This window comes from Aythya ferina (assembly GCF_964211825.1).
Source record: "Aythya ferina genome assembly, chromosome: 4".
Classification (NCBI taxonomy): Eukaryota; Metazoa; Chordata; class Aves; order Anseriformes; family Anatidae; genus Aythya; species Aythya ferina.
In genome coordinates, this window is record NC_140300.1 from 79014544 (window position 1) to 79032763 (window position 18220).

Here is an 18220-nt window from a genome sequence, read left to right on the forward strand (position 1 = left end):
GGTAATGGTTACGGTTAATTTTAGGGTTATGGTGAGGGAAACGTAAGGGTATGTATTAGTTTAAGGGTAAGGTTAAAGTTAAGATTAAGTGTAAGGTTTAGGTTAAGGGTTAGGGTTAGAGTAAGGGTTAGGGTTAGGGTAAGGGTTAATGTAAGGGTCAGGGTAAGGGTTGGGGTAAGGTTTAGTTTAAGGGTAAAAGTAAGTATAATGGTAAGGGTAAGAGTGAAGGTTAGGGTAATGGTTAGATTTAGGTAAGGGTGAGGGTTAGGGTAAGGTTTAGAATTAGGCAAAGGGTATGTGTAGCAGAAAGGGTAAGGTTTAGGATAAGGGTAAGTGTTAGGATAAGGGTAAGGTTTAGGGTTAGCTTAATAGTAAGGTTAAGAGTAATAGTACGAGTAATTGCTAGGGTAAGTGCAAGCGTAAGTGTACATGTAAGTGTTGTTGTATGGCTTATGATAAGGTTTAGGTTAAGGTTAAGGTTTATGTTAAGTGTAAGTGTAAGGGTAACGGAGACAGTAAAGGTAAGGGTAAGGGGAACGGTAAGGTTAAGGCTACAAGTACGTGTTAGGGTATGGGTTATGGTAAGGGTAAGGGTTAGGGTAAGGGTAAGTGTAAGGGTACGGGTCAGGGTAAGGGTTAGAATAAGGGTTAGAGTTACGGTTAGGGTTAGGGTAAGGGTAAGTGTTGGGGTAATGGTTAGGGTTAATTTTAGGGTTAGGGTGAGGGAAACGTAAGGGTAAGTGTTAGTGTTATGGTTAAGGGTAAGGTTAAGAGTAAGTGTAAGTTTTAGGGTAAGGGTTAGGGTTAATGTAAGGTTCAGGGTAAGGGTTGGGGTAAGGTTTAGGGTTAGGGTTAGGTTAAGGGTAAAGATTAGGGCAAGGGTAAGGGCATGGATAAGGATAAGTGTAAGTGTTAGGGTAAGGGTAATGTTAAAGGTAACAGTAAGTGTAAGGAGAAGGGTTAGGGTAAGGGTAAGAGTAAGGGTATTGGTAATGATAAGGGTGAGGGTTATAGTAGGGGTAAATGCAAGGTTTAGATTTCGGCTAAGGGTAAGTGTAGCAGAAAGGGTAAGGTTTACTGTAAGGTTTCGGCTTAGGTTAAGGGTAAGGGTAAGGGTAATTGTACGAGTAATTTTAGGGTTAGGGTAAGGTCAAGTGTTAGGGTAATGTTTAGGGTTAATTTTAGGGTTAGGGTGAGGGAAACGTAAGGGTAAGTGTTAGTGTTATGGTTAAGGGTAAGGTTAAGAGTAAGTGTAAGTTTTAGGGTAAGGGTTAGGGTTAATGTAAGGTTCAGGGTAAGGGTTGGGGTAAGGTTTAGGGTTAGGGTTAGGTTAAGGGTAAAGATTAGGGCAAGGGTAAGGGCATGGATAAGGATAAGTGTAAGTGTTAGGGTAAGGGTAATGTTAAAGGTAACAGTAAGTGTAAGGAGAAGGGTTAGGGTAAGGGTAAGGGTAAGAGTATTGGTAATGATAAGGGTGAGGGTTACAGTAGGGGTAAATGCAAGGTTTAGATTTCGGCTAAGGGTAAGTGTAGCAGAAAGGGTAAGGTTTACTGTAAGGTTTCGGCTTAGGTTAAGGGTAAGGGTAAGGGTAATTGTACGAGTAATTTTAGGGTTAGGGTAAGGTCAAGTGTTAGGGTAATGTTTAGGGTTAATTTTAGGGTTAGGGTGAGGGAAACGTAAGGGTAAGTGTTAGTGTTATGGTTAAGGGTAAGGTTAAGAGTAAGTGTAAGGTTTAGGCTAAGGGTTAGGGTTAATTTAAGGGTCAGGGTAAGGGTTGGGGTAAGGTTTAGGGTAAGGGTTAGGTTAAGGGTAAGTGTTAGGGTAAGAGTAAGGTTAATGGTAACCGTAAGTGTAAAGGTAAGGGTTAGGGTAAGGGTAAGAATAAGGGTATGGGTAATGGTAAGGGTGAGGGTTAGACTAAGGGTAAGTGTAAGGTTTAGATTTAGGCTAAGGGTAAGTGTAGCAGAAAGGGTAAGGTTTACGGTAAGGGTAAGTGTTAGGATAAGGGTAAGGTTTAGGGTTAGGTTAAGGGTAAGGGATAGGGTAAGGGATAGGGTAAGGGATAGGGATAGGGTAAGGTAAGGGTAAGGGTTAGGGTAACAGTAAGGGTAAGGGTACGGGTAGAAGTATGTGTTAGAGTAGGGGTTATGGTAAGGGTAAGGGTAAGGGTTAGGGTAAGAGTAAGTGTAAGGGTATGTTTAAGTGTACGGGTCACTGTAAGTGTTAGATTAAGGGTTATGTTAGGGGTAACTGTTAGGGTAATGGTTAGGGTTAATTTTAGGGTTAGTGTGAGGAAAACGAAAAGGTAAGTATTAGGTTAAGGTTAAGAGCAAGTGTAAGGTTTAGGTTAAGGGTAAGGGTTAATGTAAGCGTCCTGGAAAGGGTTCAGGTAATGTTTAGGGTTAGAGTTAGGTTAGGGTTAAGTGTTAGGAAAAGGGTAAGTTGTATGTATAAGAATAAGTGTGAGAGTAAGGGTATTGGTAATGATAAGGGTGAGGGTTAAGGATAAGGTATAAGGATAAGAGTATTTTAATTTTTTAATTCAATTAATTTTAAATTAAAATTTTTTAATTTAATTAATTAATATTTTAATTGTACGAGTAATTGTTAGGGTAAGTTTAAGCGTAAGTGTACATTTAAGTGTTGTTGTATGGCTTATTTTAAGGGTAAGGTTAAGTGTTAGCGTAATGGTTATGGTTAATTATAGGGTTAGGGTGAGAAAAACGTAAGGTTAAGTATTAGCTTAAGGTTAAGGGTAAGGTTAATGTTAAGAGTAAGTGTAAGGTTTAGGGTAAGGGTTAGGGTTAATGTAAGGGTCAGGGTAAGGGTTGGGGTAAGGTTTAGGGTAAGGGTTAGGTTCAGGATAAGTGTTAGGGTAAGTGTAAGGTTAATGGTAACCGTAAGTGTAAAGGTAAGGGTTAGGGTAAGGATAAGGGTATGGGTAATGGTAAGGGTGAGGGTTATGCTAAGAGTAAGTGTAAGGTTTAGATTTAGGCTAAGGATAAGTGTAGCAGAAAGGGTAAGGTTTACGGTAAGGTTTAAGGTTTAGGGTTAGGTTAAGGGTACGGGTAAGGGTAAGGGTACGGGTCAGGGTAAGGGTTAGAGTAAGGGTTTGAGTAAGGGTAAGGGTAAGGGTTAGGATAAGTGTAAGGGTGCAAGCAAGGATTAGGGCAAGAGTAAGTGTAAGGGTAATAGAAAGGGTTAGGGTAAGTTTAAGGGTAAGGGAAAGTGTTAGGATATGTTTTAGGGGAAGCAGAAGAGTAAGGGTTAGGTTAAGTGTAAGGGGAAGGGGAAGGTAAGGGGAAGGGTTGGAGTAAGGTATAGGGTAAGGGTAAGGTTATGGTTAAAGGAAAGAGTAAGGGTAAGGAAAAAGTAAAGGTAAGGATTTGGGTAATGGTAAGGGTGAGAAGGGTTAGGGTAAGGGTTACGGTAAGGGTTAGGTAACGCAGTGTACAACCTGGGACGTCACACGCAGAGCTGCCTCTGGCAAGGTGAGTGAGGAACAGATGTAGCAGTTGTTGTGTTGTAGGTCTCACTGTTCCTCTAAGCATCCCCTCTGTCTTTTAGAGGTGCTGTAGCTGTTTGAAGAGGGTAGATTGAAGCATCTGCCTCGGAGGCTGGTAAGCGGCAGAGGTAAGGGAGCAGATGAGAGTAACTTACCTAGTTGTGCTGTGTCTTTGGATGCTGCATCGGCCTATGCGTTTCTTTTTCTTTCACAGGTGTCTCGCACAGGCTCAAAGGAGCAAACTGCACTCTGAAGAGCTGTGTAAGAAGAGGGGCTGGTCATGAGCTGGGTTGGAGCAGAACGACCAAGTAGCACAAGGTGACTATGAAAGGTGTCCGTCTTGCTTTGCAGGTGCCGTGGCAGGCTCTCCACAGAAGTGGATAAGGATATGAGATAAGGCCAGAGAGCGACAAGGAGCGGCACGTGCAGGGATGGTTTTGAAGCGCTGCGGTGGCTTACTCTTCTGTTCATCAGGTGCCACAGGCAAGGTGGGTTGTAACATCAGTCGTTATATTTGCATGAAAGCAGTTCACTTGAATGCCACAGTGCATCTGAGTAGGGTGTTCTAGCAGAACAAGCTTGTCTGGCACAGCGGTGCCTGATGGCAGTGTGTTTCCTCAGGTGAAGAGGTGCCTGAAGCCCCATCCTATCTAGCCTGCACACAATTATCTGAGAATGAAAGCTGCTTTCCAGTAATTCAGAAAGCCAAGTTACGTCTCAGCCTTGAGCATCTCGGGCTTTTGGGCCTGTCTGTAACATTTGGCACCAGCACTAATACTTTTTTTGGCATATGTTTAGCGTTTGGGGCCTGTGTCTGGGATTTGGGCCCTGTCTCGAACCACTGGGGCTTTGTCCTGGGTTTTGGAGCCTGCCTCTAGAGTTCAGGGCCTGTGATTAGGCTTTTGGGGTCTGTGTCTGGGGGCCGGTATCTGGGGGCAAGGGGGGAGCTGCTTGTAGACCCTTGGGGCCGGCATTGAGGGGGTTGGGAGCTGACTCTACACCTTTGGGGCCTGCTTCTGGGGGCGGGGGGGGGGTTGAGACCAGCATCTGGGGGAGGGGTGGGAGCTCTTTGTATTCCTTTGGAGCCTGTGTCGGGGGGCGGGGGGGGGGGGGGAAGGGGAGGGTTGGTTGGGAGGTGCTTGTACACTGTTGGAGCCTGGGTTGAGGGAGGAGGTTTGGAGCTGCTTCTACACCTTTGGGCCTGGCATCGGGGGTAGGGGGTTGGGTGCTGGTTGTAGGGGCCTGTGTTTGGGGGGGGGGGCTTGGGACCTGCGTCTGGGGGAGGGGTGGGAGCTGCTTGTACACCTTTGGGGCCTGCATGTGTGGGGGGTCAGGGCCTGTGTCTAGCGGGCTGGGAACTGCTTGTACAATGTAGGAATCTGTTTCTGCAGGGTGGCTGGGAGCTGTTTGTACAACTTTGGGGCCAGCATCTGGGGGTGGCTGGTGTTATAAATTAGACCACACAATTTACAGGTCTATTGTAATTATTTTATTAATCAAGTAAGCAGACACAAGCAAAACAGCGCTGGGCGGCTGGGGAGTCTCCGCTCCGCAACAGCACACACCTTCCCTTTCCAGGGTAGCTATTTTATAGCAGTCGAGTTCCAGCTTATCGAGACCTATTGAACTGGCTGAGGCTGCGCAGTTTATTGTTGAGAGGGGGGGTCGTTGTTCCTCTGCTGGTGTTCACACGTTGTGCTCGTATTCAGGTGGGGGTAATGAAGCGGCAGACAGGATGTCTGGTTTCACTCAAGGATGTGTATCCAATACTCCCTCCTGTTATCTGCTTGCTTTAATCCTCCCCTTTACCAAGGCCGTTAATTTGTACAACCTTATCTCTTCAGCAGTTTCTCCAAATTCCTCAAAGACAATGAACAAACCCCCCACTAATTTATCACAGCTGGGAGCTGCCTGTACACTGTAGGGGCCTGTGTTTGTGGGGGGCTTGGGGGCCTCCCTCGGGGGGGGGGGGAGGATTGGGAGCTGCTTGTATAGGGTAGGGGGCCTGCCTGGCAGGGGTTGGGAGCTGCTTGTAGAATTTGGGTCGCTGTGTCTGGGGGGGCGGTTGGGGCCTGTGTCTCAGGGGTGTTGGGAACTGGTTGTATACCTTTGGGTCATGTCTTTGGGGGGAGCTACTTGTACACTTTTGGGGTCTGTATTTGAGGGGGGTTGGGAGCTGCTTGTGCACTTTTGGACCTATGTTTAGGCTGGTTGGGAGTTGCTCATGCATTCTAGGTGCCTCCCTTTTGAGAAGGGTTGGGGCCTGCATCTGTGGGTGGTTGGGAGCTGCTTGTACACTATAGGGGCCATGGTCTTGGAGGGGGGTCTGGGCTGTTTATACACCTCTGTGGCCTGTGTTTGGGGGGGGGGGGGGGTGGGCCTGTGCCTGGGGAAGTTGGGAGCTGTTTGTTCACTCTAGGAGCCTCCATTTGGGGGTCTTTGGGGCCTCCCTTTGAGGGGGAGGGAGTTGGGAGTTGGTTGTACACCTCTGCATCCCGTGTCTTGGGGGGGGTGGGGGGAGTGGGACCGGTCTCTGAAGGGGCGGGTTGTGAGCTGCTTGTACACCTGTGTCGGGGGGAGGGTAGGGAGGTTGGCGGGGGTCGGGTCCGGGTCTTGGGCCAGTGTCTGGGTGGAGTCTGTTATAAATTAGACCACACAATTTACTGGTCTATTGAAATTATTTTATTAATCAAGTAAGCAGACACAAGCAAAGCAGCGCTGGGCGGCTGGGGAGTCTCCGCTCCACCACAGCACGCAACTTCCCCTTTCCAGTGTCGCTGTTTTATAGCATTGAAGTTCCGGCTTGTCGAGACTTGTCGAGACCTGTCGAGACCTGTCGACTTGTCGAGACCTGTCCTGAGATTGCGCAGTCTGTTGTTGGGAGTCGTTGTTCTTCCTCCGGTGATCATGCGTTGTGCTTGTGTTCAGGTGGGGGCAAAACAGGATGTCTTGCTTTGTCCCCATGTTACAATGCCGTGAGTTGTGAAACCTTATCTCCTCAGTAGATTCTTTAAATTCTCAAGGACAATGAACAAACCCCTACTAATTTATCACAATCCCTCCTTTTTCTTTTTCAAACATATTTTGTTCATTGAATTTTTGCAATATCTGCTTACTGAGCATCAAAGTTTCTGCGTTGTCCTCCTCCTGCTCAAGAGATTCATACTTAGCACGCACAAGCATAAGATGAGCAGCTTCTAATCGACTTTTCACAATTGCGATTACTTGATTGAATATACATGGTCCAAAAGTCAGTGTTAATATAAGTAACAACAAGGGGGCCCTGCTATGGTTGATAGCAGGGTAGTAAGCCAAGGTGAGTAATTAAACCAGGATTCATACCAATTCTGATGAGCCTCATTTTCCCTTTTGCATTTTTCTAATCCTTCCCGCAATTTAGTCATTGTATCCCTTACCACCCCAGTATGATCTTTACCAGATGGTATTCAGCCACTGTGTGATGGGTATACATATACTCTTCAGTGTGGTATAGAATCCTTGGTATAATGACCACCTGTACACAAAAATCATGAGATGTGTTAAACAATTTTAAAGATAGGCAAGGAGTGACTCCCAACAATGAACATACCCACCTAGTGTTATTTGCAGGAATTAACCATTTATGTGTTTGGTCCATTCTTGTTGTCGACGGAAGGAAGACACAGACGCTCAATATGAGTGAACAATGAACTTCAACTTTAATGGATAGCTCTGTCGCCTTTTATCTAGTTCGAACATAGTCAACTCATACATATTGCAAAAACTAAGCTCAGGATTGGCTAACATTTCCCGCTCTTTTCAGGTAGTTCCTCCTTCTTTTAGCCACTGTCCTGCCTTAGGGACTTTCCCCATCGCTCAAGGGCATCGTGTCCTTGAGCCTGATTGGCTCTCAGCCAGCTGTGTACGTGCCAGACTCATGTGAGTTGAGTACGGTACTTTACTAGCCCATTGCCTCTTAACTGCCCAACATCCACGTGTCCTATTTCACTTAACCATTCCTCCACAATTCCCCCGTTTTTATTTTGCGCTACAAATACCTTCTCTGTGAGTTGCTCTAGTTTCTTAGTTAGGCAGTTACAGATTGTACGTGCAGCAACTATAATCAATATAAGTAGAAAGCTAAGTCCCTCTTTAACTAAGAAAACCCATCCACCCATGTTCCCAAAAACAGATTTAAGCCAACCTTCAAACCAACTATCTTGTACTACAATTTTTTGTGTATGATCCCTTAACAATTTCAACTGGTCGTGAATTGACTAACCATGGTCGGAAAGATAAAAGCAACACATTCCTTCTACATCTTCACACCTATGTCCCTGAGCCAGCAATAAGAAATCAATAGCGGCCCTATTTTGCAATACAGTATGTCTTAGACTCTCCATATCTTGTGACATTTCAGAAAGAACTTGTGTTGTTACATTTGATTGTTTAACAGCCCAACAAGCAAGCTTATTAGTCAAAGCGTGTGCAGTTCCCACACCAGGCACCAAAGAAGCAAAGAATCTTTCTGCTGGACCCCACAATTCTACATCATCATTACAGTCAGAACCCAAAGTTTTTAGTTCTCGTTTAATTCTTCTGCTCCTTGTCGAGTTCTGCCATGAGTGTAAATCTGGAGCGAAAAGTGTGAGTCGCCCTAGGTAACACGGTCCTCCAAAAGCATTGGCTGGTACTCCTTGCCATGCACGGTCTCCACAGATCAAAACCATGCCAGAGAGAAGCAGCACAGCCGCCGCTGCTTCCATGGTTACGTCAGACAGGCTGCAGGGTCCTGATGTCCGTCCCTCTGCTCTGTGCCGACTCGCCACACGGTGAACTCCAAGCGCAGCGCTGCTCGTGGCGGTGACTGAGGGGGGGGAGGCTCCCACTGCCCCGTAGCCCCAAGGCAGCGTTATCATTCTCTCTGAAGGCGGCAGTGGGCAATGCCCAGCTCCAGCACTTCCCGGCAATCCCAGTCGCTCTGTAGCGGCAGCAGCGACTCTCTGCTCAGCCTGATGTGTAGCTAAAGCGCTAGCGACTGTTCTCCAAGGCTTCAATAAATTTTTTAGCAGACTTAATATCATTAATAACATCAAACAATTTATCTCCAAATTTACGCCACTCTGTTTGTTCAAAAAACTATCAGGATTTGTAAAACAACCCTGCGCTACTGCATATGCTAATAACCCTGGCAAATCTTTTTCTACAATCTATATCTAAAATACTCCGCTTTTCTAAAAAGCATCTGAGCAAATTATACGCCGCTTGTCTTTCATACCTTTATATATACAGTTGCAGCCTTTGCAAAGACCTCAGCGGCGCTTCTCCGGCGGGACCCTTTATAGGCTCATCCTGGGTGCGGGGACTCCCTTCCACCTTCTGAGCTGCGGGTGCGGGGACTCCTGTCCCTTTCACCTTTCAGACCTCGGCGACACGTGACCGGCGGGATCCTCTCCCGGGTGCGGGGACTCCACGTCCCTTTCACTTTCCCGACGCGTGTGCGGGGATTCTTGTCCCTTCCACCTCCTGGGCTGCGTTGCAGGACCGGATCCTCCCTTATTCCGTCGAACACGTGGCCCAGGATCACTGCCAGCAGTGTCCAAATCCCGTTCAGACCGGTCCCTGTTCGGGCGCCAATTTGTTGTCGACGGAAGGAAGACACAGACGCTCAATATGAGTGAACAATGAACTTCAACTTTAATGGATAGCTCTGTCGCCTTTTATCTAGTTCGAACATAGTCAACTCATACATATTGCAAAAACTAAGCTCAGGATTGGCTAACATTTCCCGCTCTTTTCAGGTAGTTCCTCCTTCTTTTAGCCACTGTCCTGCCTTAGGGACTTTCCCCATCGCTCAAGGGCATCGTGTCCTTGAGCCTGATTGGCTCTCAGCCAGCTGTGTACGTGCCAGACTCATGTGAGTTGAGTACGGTACTTTACTAGCCCATTGCCTCTTAACTGCCCAACATCCACGTGTCCTATTTCACTTAACCATTCCTCCACACATTCTTATTTTTATTTATTTTTTTTTTTTTCAGTGGCATGGCACAGATCATTTTTATCTCTTGGAACTGTGCCGATACATCTACCTTTTCCCGTAACTTGGGTCAAAGTTATCCCGATTTCCTGACTCCAATTGCACTTGGAAGAATTTGAATATGGGGGCTTAACACTTACACATAGCCAGTACCCTTTGGTTATCTCCTTGGGTACAACCCCTTTCTTTTTTTTCACAATGCTTGGAAGCAGTGTGGGAAAGGATAACTCTGTCAACTTATTAGAAAACACTGTAGTAGGTTGGGCAGTCCCAGGTATATTTACAGTCTGGACAACCAAACCTTCCCCTAGTAACTCTTTATTAGGCCCGACTACCTTGGAAGTCTCGGGTTTTCCCTTCTTTATTAGGATGAGTCCTCCCCTATCTGTTCCGTGTTCGTAAAATCTGACATTTTTCCTAGTACCCAGCTAGTATCGTCCGAGTTTGTTATATTTATATATAGAACCTTGCAAATTTCTTTATTTCCGTGGAAGGTTCCTGTATACCCTATACCATGGCCTCACCACCTGTAACGGGGATCCAATTGTCGGTTACAACTTTGCAGCCCATATCCCACTTGTAAGAATTTATCCCGACCAGCCCCAAGTGTCCAGTCTGTAGCAATGGTTTCACACCCCCGGTATGCACAGTAATACACGTTCAGGCATTTACAGTACCCCTTTCCCGGGTTAGAACTTGGGCAGAAATAAAATCCCATATATTCCCAGCATCGGGGCCTCGAGATCAGCTGACATAGTGTAGAAGTAAAGCTTGGCCCCCCCCCGATGTTATCTGGGTTGCAATAACCTGTTGATCTTCGAATCAACTTAAAGTCCATTTAAAAGGTTGGTGGGAGTGGTGTTGAGTCGCTATGCAGGATGAAATCAGTGCGAGAACCCCCAAATACCGATAGGAATGGCTGAGGCCCATTTCTTTCCCCACTTATTCACTCCTCTGCCTCACTCGTCAGTTGGGTTGCAGCCAACTACGAGGTTTTAGTTCTTCTCGGCAGCAGTAGTGTTCTTCAGGGGAGAGCCTCTACCTTAACCCACGGTACCTATCGAGTTTGTCGCAATGTGAGCTCCAGGTCTTTGTTTCCTGGAGCGATCTCCCACTTCTCGTCACAGATGGGTCCTTTAACACGGCTGGCATGTGTCCATCCTTTCTCCGCAGTCCAAAGGGCTGTTTCTGTAGTAAGCAAAACAACATAGGGGCCTTCCCCATCGTGGTGTTAAAAAGAGTCTCTTTCAAAGTCTTCATTAGAATTGAGGGTGATCAAGTGGCAATTCCAAGTCATAGGGCATACCATATAGCATTTCAAAAGGAGAAATTCCTACATCAGTTCTGGGCTGCATCCATATGTTTAACAGTGCAAGGGGTAAGCATTTTACCCAAGAAGCCTTAATTTCCAGCATAAGTTTTGTTAGTTGTTTCTTAATTTCACCATTCATTCGCTCTACCTTTCCAGAAGAGGAGGGGTGCCAGGGGCTGTGAAAATCCCACTCAATCTCTAAGGCCTGCTTTAATCCTTGCAGTAAAGCTTTACACTCATTCAGTCACATGGTCAATTAGGACAAACAAGTAACTCAGTAAAGTCTACCTGTATACTTTGGAAAGGTCAAAGCCCTGGCTCCCGTCCCCCTCTAGATAGGTTACAGAAGACCTTTTTTATTTACCTTTTGACATATAGTACATCCTCTGCATGTGTGCTTCCCTAAAGTATATATTTCTACACAGACATGCTTTCTTAGAACAACATCACACATTGCTTGCACCTCCCAATGACTCTTCTGATGTAAAACAGTTAATATTTGCCTCATTATCACTTTATTCAGCATTTCTCTCCCATTGGGGAGTATCGATTCTCCTTAAAATGATCCACATATTTGTAACATTAATACCTCCTTGGGAGGTTGTAATTGCTCCAAAACCTTTTTTAGAATTTACCCAAATAGATAGGTGGCCCTGTAAACCCCTGAGGTAAAATTGTCCACCTATATTGTTGCTTCCACCCCCATTTCAGAGTCTTTCCAGTCAGAGGTGAATATACGTTTGCTCTCAGGGCCTGAGAGCACTCCATTAATAACACTGTTATTCCAGTCTAACAATTTACTAGTTGAATGCCCAATTTAATCATCAAATCCCTTCCCAACAAGTTAGTTTCCGCCTTGGATACATACAATAATTGCCCAGTGATCATTTTATCCCCTGGTCTCAGCTTAGTATTCCCCAAAAGTGGCACTGTTATCCCAGTACCTTCTACCCCCATCACATTTAGGGTTTCATTAGTTAATTTAATCCCTGAAGCTTTACAAGTCAGTAATGACTTAGCTGCCGCAGTGTATTGGGTTTGCTGGCAAGGTTCGGGGGGGGGTGGGAGTGGGAAACTGCAGTGGCAGCCCCCGTGAGAAAAACCCAGAAACCTCCCCGTGGTAGGTAAGGGACAATTTCATCTGGCCCCAAAGGGGCCCACTGCTGCCCAGAGCCAAGCCATAGCAACACAGTCCGTGCCTCTGTGAGAGCACATCCACGAAAACAAACAGACAAACAAACGAACAAAACCCTGCTGCTCAACAGCAGTTGGGAGAGCGAGAAACCCCCCCGCAGACACCAAAGTCAGTGCAGAAGGAGGGGGAGGAGGCGCTCCAGGCGCTGGAGCTGAAGCCCCCCTGCGGCTGCTGGAGAGGCCCCTGGTGGAGCAGGCTGTTCCCCCCCTCCCCGATGCTTGGGAAACTGAACAAACATCACAGCAAATATGCAAATATACCAAAACTTCTAGACTGTTACTTAGATAATGCCTACATCACCTTTCCCTGCTCATTCAATTTCAAACAGCTCTGTTAAATACTACATGCCACACCTTTAACACCTTCAGCAACCCTTTTAACACTTCCTTTATCTTTCTCAAGCCCGTACTTTTCTAATACCAACACCAAAGGCTCAGTCAGAGTCCAACTTAATTCCATACCTTTTCCCTCCAAGATACTGAAACAACATATCAATCAATATACCATATTTCATCCCATTTTCCTTCTTTCCACAAAAAACAACATTAACTGTAATATGGTGTTATAATTAATAGTTCCATTTAGGGGCCACTCCGCTCCATCCTCTAGTTTATAAAGTGGCCACCATTGATTACAATATTTGATAAGAGTTCTTTTACTTTCTGTACACTCTCACCCCACTATATCCCTCCAATGTGTTAGTATACACCCTAGGGGGCTTTTCCTCGAGGTTTCTTTGCTTTGAACATTTCCTATTGTAATCTACAGTGGTTAATATTCCACTGTTTTCCTAGAAGCTCTTTACTAGTCAATCCCAATCCCTCCAAAATCCACAATATATAGATACACAAATAAAATCAAACCACTGTAAATTAACTGCCTGTTGACAATTACACTGAGGACATTTAAACCTGATGAGCCGATAATATGCCTGGGCAAATTTTGTTCCCTTAGACATACACCTCAATGGCAGTTCTTATATTTACATATTTACATATTAACATATGAATAAAAGAATACTTTAACAAAAATGCCCGGGCTTTTATATATACAATATACAATGTACAGTTATTATTCCAGTTAGAATTATTCCTCAGCAGCTGCAAACACTATGCCAGTTGCCATTAAAGCTTGCTTACCGTCCTCCTGTCCTTTTCTTAAAATCTCGGACATCCCCAGAGTTAATGGGGATGGCCACATATTCCATTCCTGGCTGGGGTCCCCCCATCGCTATTTCTCGTAGAGGATATAATCCCTCCCTTAAAGCAGATTTCTGATTTCTTGCCCTGCTTCTGGTTACCGGCCCCTGTGTTTCATGATCCGATTCCGATTCTCCTGGATTAGCTAATTCGGGGAGTCCATTAAGGACGGGAGCCGTTGGTGCGGGCAGTGGAATATAGGGCGGGGGTGGTGTTGGGACTTCTAAGTCCTTTCTCTTTTTATCCCGCCCTCCTTTTTCTTTCAGAGGATATAGATGCATCCTCGTATCTGAATTTATCCAGAGGTGCACATACTCACTTTCTTCTAGACTAAAGGGTTCCTTTGAGTTTACATAAATATTTAGGCCTGACAAACCCAATCTTCAAAAGACCCAAATACAGGCCAGTAAAGGTGGTCTCCTCGAATCTGTTTACCACCCCAAACTTCAACACAATAATGTATCATTTTTACTTTATTCCTTCCCCGCCTAAAAGGGGAATCCTGCCAATTTTTAATCATTAATCCCGGGGTAACCTAACATCATACATTACCCCACCCATGGGACCAGAAGGCTTACTCTTCTTCTGTCCCATCTTCCAGAGTGTCCTCACACACACACACACACGCTCCCCCTTTTCGTGGCCCAGTCCCTCGCGGGATGTGGGAACCGCACTACCGAGGGGTCCGCTCTCGCTTCGTCCGCAATTGGACGTCTCAGTTGTCACACTCTGGGAAACCCAACCCCAACCGAACGGAACACCGGCCTATACTTACCCACCCCGTGGGTCTTCGTTCGGGCTTCGTGCACAAAGGTTGCCTGGGGTTTACCGGTTTTATTTGCTTGTGTCTAATTTTGGGTTCGTCGGTGAAGGGTTTGATTGAAAGTAGTCCTAGCGAAGGCCGCTGAAATCAGCGGGGCGCCCCCTCCGAAGGTCTTTCAATCAGATTTGCCTTCATCCGAGTCACGGCACCAAATTGTTATAAATTAGACCACACAATTTACTGGTCTATTGAAATTATTTTATTAATCAAGTAAGCAGACACAAGCAAAACAGCGCTGGGCGGCTGGGGAGTCTCCGCTCCACCACAGCACGCAACTTCCCCTTTCCAGTGTCGCTGTTTTATAGCATTGAAGTTCCGGCTTGTCGAGACTTGTCGAGACCTGTCGAGACCTGTCGACTTGTCGAGACCTGTCCTGAGATTGCGCAGTCTGTTGTTGGGAGTCGTTGTTCTTCCTCCGGTGATCATGCGTTGTGCTTGTGTTCAGGTGGGGGCAAAACAGGATGTCTTGCTTTGTCCCCATGTTACAATGCCGTGAGTTGTGAAACCTTATCTCCTCAGTAGATTCTTTAAATTCTCAAGGACAATGAACAAACCCCTACTAATTTATCACAGAGTCCAGTTCTTGGGAGGGGGTGGTGGGGTAGGAGCTGCTTGTGGGCAGTTGGGGTCTGCATCTGGGTGTGGTTGGTGCCTGCTTCTGTTGGCAGTTTGGGGCCTGCTTGTAGACTTGTGCAGCCTGGGTTTGGGGGCTTTTCTGTAACGTTTGGGGCCTGCATTTTTGCTTTGGGATGCATCTTGAGCTTTTGAGGCCTAGCAGTAGCATTTGGGGCCTGCATCTGGGGCTTTTCTGTAGCATTTTGGTTGCGTATTTGTGATTTGGGGCCTGTATCGTGGGTTTTGCCTTTTTTGTAGTTTCCATCTTTGTGTGTGTGTGTTTCGTTGTTGGTTGTCTGGGGTTAGGGGCAGGTTGGGGTTTGGATTAAGGTCAGTGTCATTAGCGTTAGGGGGTTGATAATAAGGGTTAGGGTTGTGGTTAGAGTTGTTAGGTTTAAGGGGAATAAGGATTTCAGGGTAAGGGGATCAAGGTTGTGGGAATAAAAATGTTGTTTTTGCGCAGTTACATCCTGTAGAGGGAAGGAAGGTGGTATTGAGATATGCTTGCAGTGATAAGACAGCTTAACAGTGTGAAATGAGTTCATCTGATTCGTGTCAATATGGAACAATGCTAGGGCCGCATGATATGATGAAAAGTCTGAGAAAACCAGAGTGGTTAATATATATAGTTCTTGAATCTTGCAAAGGAATGGTCCAGCAATTCGGGTCAATAGGGGATAAGAGAACAAAGGGGTTTCAGAATAACTGCTAACTATTACAACTGTTGCATGGGACACTATGCAAGTGTCTGCCATCCAGCCAAGATGGACAAAGGAGATGGACAAGAGAAAAGCCTGGGAGGAAGACTACAAGCCTTCAGTACGAGCGGCCCCCAGAGGGACCACCGGAGACTGATAACGCCTGCACCAGTGGGAGGGTTTGGATTCTGGGAACTAATTAGAATAACCCTGCCTTTTGTAGAAGTAGTAATGAATATGTATTAGCCTAGCAGCATAAAAACCAGCCGCCTGATGTAACTTGTGTGCGTCTTGGTGGAGCAGAGACTCCTGGCGCACCCAGCGCTGCTTGCTTACCTCTATTCATTTAATAAATTGTAAATTTCAATTGCAATCCTATTTGGGACCCAGTCATTTATTACAAGTGGGCGCTCGTCCGGGAGGGCTTTGGTTCCTGATTTCTGGTTTGATCTAGGAGAGGCACCCCCACCATTTGGTGGCTGCTGTTTGAGTCAGGTCGGAACTAATGGCATCTTGAACCTGAATAAAGGTAAGCAACGTTTCTGATTCTTTTTTTCAGCTCCCTTGCCAGCTGCAGCACTATATTTTGCCCGTAACTGTGTGTGTGAAGATCCGAACGAAGATGACGGAGTCGTAAGCATTTAAAGCGTATACCGTTCGGTTGGGTGGGGTTCGGTTGCCTGTGTGTGTAAGAGTGTGACTGAGATGGAACTTAGTTCTGAAGCGATTGTGGAGGTCTTCTAACCGCAGTTCCAATCTCCCGCGAGGGACTTGGCCGGTGAAGGACCAAAGGGATTCCTATAGGATTTGTGGGTGTGTGATAGGTCCTCGACCCCTTGCAAGACACTCTTACTAAGGTAACCAAGGGCTGTGGGAATTGCCAGAGTAAAATTCCTAGATGGGTCAGACAAAATCGAAGACCAGAGACCAGAAGAAAGGGAGCAAATTACCAGTCATACCACCAGAAAGTCCATTAGGAATAACGATTCGAAATTGGAATGATAGGGACCCCAGAAAAGGAAAAAGTAAATTAAAAATGGTCCAGTATTGTGTGACAGAATGGCCAAAGGAGCCTTTAAGACTACATGTCTTTTGGCCTGTTTTTGGATCCTTCGAAGACTGGATTTGCCAGGCCTTAAATATCCATGTTAATTCAAAGGAACGTTTTAGCCAGGAAGAAAGTGATTATGCAGGATTATGGATCAGGAAGACTTCAGGTCCTTTTCCAGCCTCAATATTTACACTAAAAGCAGGTAAGAAATTTGAAGAACAAGAAGAACATGAAAAAGAAAAAGAAGATAAACGTGAGCCGTTGGATAAGCTACCACCTCCATATCCTAACAATCCACCCCCGGCGGCTCCCCCTCCGGTGGCTGTGGTATCGCCACCAGTACCACCGTTGCCCCAGCTTCCACCACCAACAGCACCAGAATTAGACCGACCTCCGGCCGCATGCAGGAGAAGTAGGACGGATGTATCTGAGAGGGCTTCTCTATATCCCTTAAGGGAGGTAACTGGTGTATAACTGGTGCGCGTCTTGGTGGAGCAGAGACTCCCGGCGTACCCAGCACTGTTTGCTTACCTCTATTCATTCAGTGAATTGTAAACTTTGATTGTAATCCTATTTGGGACTTTTATTTATTATAACAGACAACCTTGTAAAACGCAGACAACCAGAATCCTTACAGCAATTAGGTGGAAATCACGGCGTAAGAAACATTACCACCTCAAAGAGTAAAAACCTCAAAAGAAATGTGACTTGTAACAGGCCAGCAGCTGTGTATTTTCTGTGAAGCACCAGCTAGATTATGAACCTTGAATAGCACAGTTAAAGGGGAAACAGGGGAGGGTCCCGGTCCTCGGCAGAAAAAAAAAGTGTATAAACTGTGTATGGAATTAGTAGGCACCCTCCTGCTTGTGGGACACCCGCCATTGTAATCTCGAATAATAATGCTACTGTACTGAGATCCTCGACTCAGCCTATGCTATTTGCTACAGATAAGACAATGAACAAACATTTATGGTGTATTACCCTAAGTTTTTGGGTTAGGGTTTTTTGCGTCTTAATGTTTTGGGGTTAGGGTTTGGAGCGCCATTATTCCATTATTGTTGTTGTATGGCTTATGGTAAGGGTAAGGTCAAGGGTAAGGTTTATGTTAATGGTAAGCGTAAGGGTAAGGGATAGAGTAAGGGTAACGGTAAGGTTAAGGGTAACGGTAAGGTTAAGGGTACAAATATGTGTTAGGGTATGGGTTATGGTATGGGTAAGAATTAGGGTGAGTATAAAGGTAAGGGTAAGTGTAAGGGTACAGGTCAGGGTAAGGGTTAGAGTAAGGGTTAGGGTTAGGGTTAGGGTAAGGTTAAGTGTTAGGGTAATGGTTAGGGTTAGTTTTAGGGTTAAAGTCAGGAAAACGTATGCGTAAGTATTAGGTTAATGTTAAGGGTAAGGTTAAGGTTAAGAGTAAGTGTAAGGTTTAGGGTAAGGGTTTGGGTTAATGTAAGGGTCAGGGTAAGGGTTGGGGTAAGGTTTAGGGTAAGGGTTAGGTTAAGGATAAGTGTTAGGGTAACGGTAAGGTTAATGGTAACCATAAGTGTAAAGGTAAGGGTTCGGGAAAGGGTAAGAATAAGGATATGGGTAATGGTAAGGGTGAGGGTTAGGCTAAGGGTAAGTGTAAGGTTTAGATTTACGCTAAGGGTAAATGTAGCAGAAAGGGTAAGGTTTACAGTAAGGGTAAGTGTTAGGATAAGGGTAAGCTTTAAGGTTAGGTTAAGGGTAAGGTATAGGGTAAGGGTAAGAGTAAGGGTAAGGGTAAGGGTAAGGGTAAGGGCAATGGTAACGGTAACAGTAAGGGTAAGT

The 18220-nt window shown here is 45.7% G+C and overlaps 1 long non-coding RNA gene across 1 annotated transcript; it reads right to left on the bottom strand.

Annotated features, from left to right (window-relative positions):
- Positions 1 to 6587: 6587 nt before the first annotated feature.
- Positions 6588 to 11897, bottom strand: LOC311436398. The gene is made up of 2 exons (XR_014692812.1): positions 9488 to 11897; positions 6588 to 7143 (listed from the first exon to the last, which is right to left on the bottom strand). It is a non-coding gene; the product is annotated as an uncharacterized lncRNA (long non-coding RNA).
- Positions 11898 to 18220: the final 6323 nt, after the last annotated feature.